The sequence below is a fragment of the Gastrolobium bilobum genome, unplaced genomic scaffold, assembly GCF_033153095.1.
Source record: "Gastrolobium bilobum isolate Gb01-03AN ecotype WA unplaced genomic scaffold, APGP_CSIRO_Gbil_v1 utg53169, whole genome shotgun sequence".
Lineage (NCBI taxonomy): Eukaryota > Viridiplantae > Streptophyta > Magnoliopsida > Fabales > Fabaceae > Gastrolobium > Gastrolobium bilobum.
In genome coordinates this window covers 246150-249689 of record NW_026898687.1, presented here as the reverse complement: position 1 = coordinate 249689, position 3540 = coordinate 246150, and positions in this window count along the sequence as shown.

Sequence of the window (3540 nt, the reverse complement as noted above, 5' to 3'; positions counted from 1 at the left end):
TTTATAAATATATTTTAACTCTATAATTAATTTTTTTGCAAATAGCATATAAGAATGAATAAAAATAATTATCGGTATGGAAGAATATATCTTTTACTTAAAATAGTCGCAAACAAAAATTTTAAAAACTAATATTGAATCGATAAATTATTTAAGTATATTATATAGAATTATATATGTAAAGTATATTTTTATTATTATATTATATTTATGATTTATTTTATATTTATGTATTTATGATTTATTTTATATTTATGAATATATAAATTTATATATTTTTATCTAAGTTTTTTATTTTATTTTTAAATAATGGTTGTTTTGATAAATGAGGAAATTTGATCAGAGGATAAACCACAAGTCAAGTCACTAAATCATAGGATTTTGGGAGATAAGATTAGAAAAAAAATCCTATTAATAAGCCTTTTATGGGTTACGACCAAATATAAGGCTTTAGGGGTCATCCCATGGGCATAACCCTTTTTGACATATCTAGTAGAAATTGTATACTTATCTTTCAAGTCCTATATTTCAGATATCTTGTCTCCTCTTCCTCCTCCCTTCCCTTCTATATAAGGAGCCCCTCCTAATGTGTTTTAGCATCTAAAACTCTTTAAAGAGTTGAAAAGACACTTGAGCTTAATACTAATTTTGTGTCATAGTAAAAAAAAAGATACTTGAGCTCCATACATGAAGTTTTGTCACCTTGGAAATAACTTTACTCACCTTTTTTAAGTTAATAATTATTTTATTTTATGCATTTATGGTTTTTATCTTTTCTTTATTTGTTTTATTTTATATGTTGATAAATTAAGAATCTTCTTATATTGTTGTATGTATTTTATATTAATTTGATGGAAATTAATTTAGCAGTGATGACTTATTAATCTCATTATTTTTACTTCGGTCATTTTAGATATGACAACTTGATAATTTATATTTCTTTAAATTTTTATCATTTTTTATTCATTTTAAAATTTAATTTTTTAATAGTAAAAAGGATTAATTTAGTCATGATAGTTTGTTAATCTCATAGTTTTTACTAAGGGTCATTTTAGCTGTAAGAATGTTGATGGCCCAATCTTATTTAAATGTGTTTATTTCGTATTAATTTTAACAATTGATTGAATTTTTAATAAAAAGAGGGGTTAATTGAGTCGCTTTAACTTATTAATCTCATGATTTTTATATAGTGTCATTTTAGTTGTAATTTTACTCATGATTTTTATACAGTGTCATTTTATATTAATCTCATGAGTATACTTGTAATCCAAAAAAAAAAAATAGAAGTTGTTCTTTGTCTTTTTTAAAATAATGTCAAAAACTAGTTTTGCTTTCAATGATTAAATGAGGGGAAAAATATTTCTGCAGTTAATGCAGAAAAGTTATCTGTATTTATTCCCAAAACGACGTCGTTTTGGGATTGAAATCTTAAAAAATTATAAATATAAAGACTATTATAACTCTGAAATAAATTAAAATTACAAAAATACCATGATTTCCGCCCCCAAAACGACGTCGTATTGGGCTTACTGCAGATAATTATCTGCAGTAACTGCAGAAAAAGCGAACCCACGAGGGGAAAAATGTTTCTGCAGTTAATGCAGATAAGTTATCTGCATTTATTCCCAAAACGACGTCGTTTTGGGATTGAAATCTTAAAAAATTATAAATATAAAGACTATTATAACTCTGAAATAAATTAAAATTACAAAAATACCATGATTTCCGCCCCAAAACGACGTCGTATTGGGCTTACTGCAGATAATTATCTGCAGTAACTGCAGAAAAAGCAAACCCTTAAATGAGTTGCAACATGATTTTATTTAGGTCATTTTGGTTGCGAGAACATGATGATATGAAACTATCTAATTCAATTAAGAAAGAAAATTCTTTCAAAATATTTTTAAAATTAAAATTAATCAACACATATATATGTTTTATGAAGAAAACATCTTCTTATTGAACTAGAGAATAAGATAGAATGAGTTTTTCACCGTCAAGCCGAAATAAAAGTTTCATAATTCAGTTTTAATTCTTTTTAAAGAATCGTGTATATCTTCTAAGGAATAGAGAAAATATTTTTAATTTTTTTTGATAATTTGCACAATTAACTTAAGATAATCATTTTTAAATTCATGCATCAAGGGTGTAATGCGATTAAATTTGCACTATTTCTTGTGTATAATTAGACTCCCGAACAATGATCTTTAATATTTTAAGATCAATTTGTTAAATAATTTGTTTTAAAAAGATTCAATTTAAATAAAATTGATGGTGACTCAATTATCTTAATTCATTGTTTAAATAATTTTTGGGTCAATACGTAAGGTGAATGTCACATTAATGATTTAGTATTCATTTAGCAAACTTATATGTATGTGTGTTCTATTGGGAAAATAAAACAGTGCACTTGTAAGAACTGTGCTCTATCTTGAAATTAACACCCTAGCACACCTACCTATATGCTTAGTTTCCTTCTCCACCTTGTCAAACTCTGCAAGCATCTTCATTGATAGCTCATTAATCTTTATTTGGTACTCATTAACCTTCATTTGCTGCTCATTCACCTTAATCTGCAATTTATCATTCAGCTTCATTTCGACATAGGTCAACTTGAATCTCATTTCATCTACATTCAACTCCAGTTTATTAATTCTCCATTCTTCTAGCTCTATCGTCTCATTTGAGGCATCATCTATCCATCTAAAAAAAATAACAATATGACTTTTTATCCTAGCACCAAATGAAACCAAACTCATAATAACATTCAACTTAAATAAAATCAAATGAACCTAACTGACAAATAAATAATGTGTATAGTTGTCTGTAAATTGCTTACCTTGAATTGAGACACCTAAATAATGCTCTGTTTGAGTTTCTATGAGTTTTGGAGGTGTATACAACACTTACCTCCCGCATTTACACCTTGGAGAAGCAGTCCTTCTTTGGCCCAATTGAACTGCAAAGGCTTGAGCTCTCCATCTCAGAATAAACATTCATCTTCTCACCCTAAATTACAAAGAACACACAGAATATTCAGTAAACCCTAAATTACAATGTTGAGGGGGAAAGGACTGTGCTAACTTGAATTGGTTTCTGCAACAACGTGGAACTGATATCCTATATGATAACGTTTTTATTATTCCGTGGAACGTGAGTTGTGTGGAATGTGAGTTGTGTTGGAATATATATATATATATATATATATATATATATATATATATATATATATATATATAGGGGTAAGATATTCTTACACCGGTGTAAGAGTTAGAAGTCTTACACTCAATCTTGACCATTGATCCACTTGTATCTAATGAGTCACTTTACTAAAAAATTAGAGCCCTTAGATATAAGTGAAATCAACGGATAAAATTAAGAGTGTAACTTACACTGGTGTAAAATGATCCTGACCTATATATATATATATATATATATATATATATATATATATATATATATATATATACACTATGGGTAAGGAAGAAAAGAAAAGAGGTAAGTTGAGGGGGTGTGTGAGTTTTAAGAAGTTCCACATTA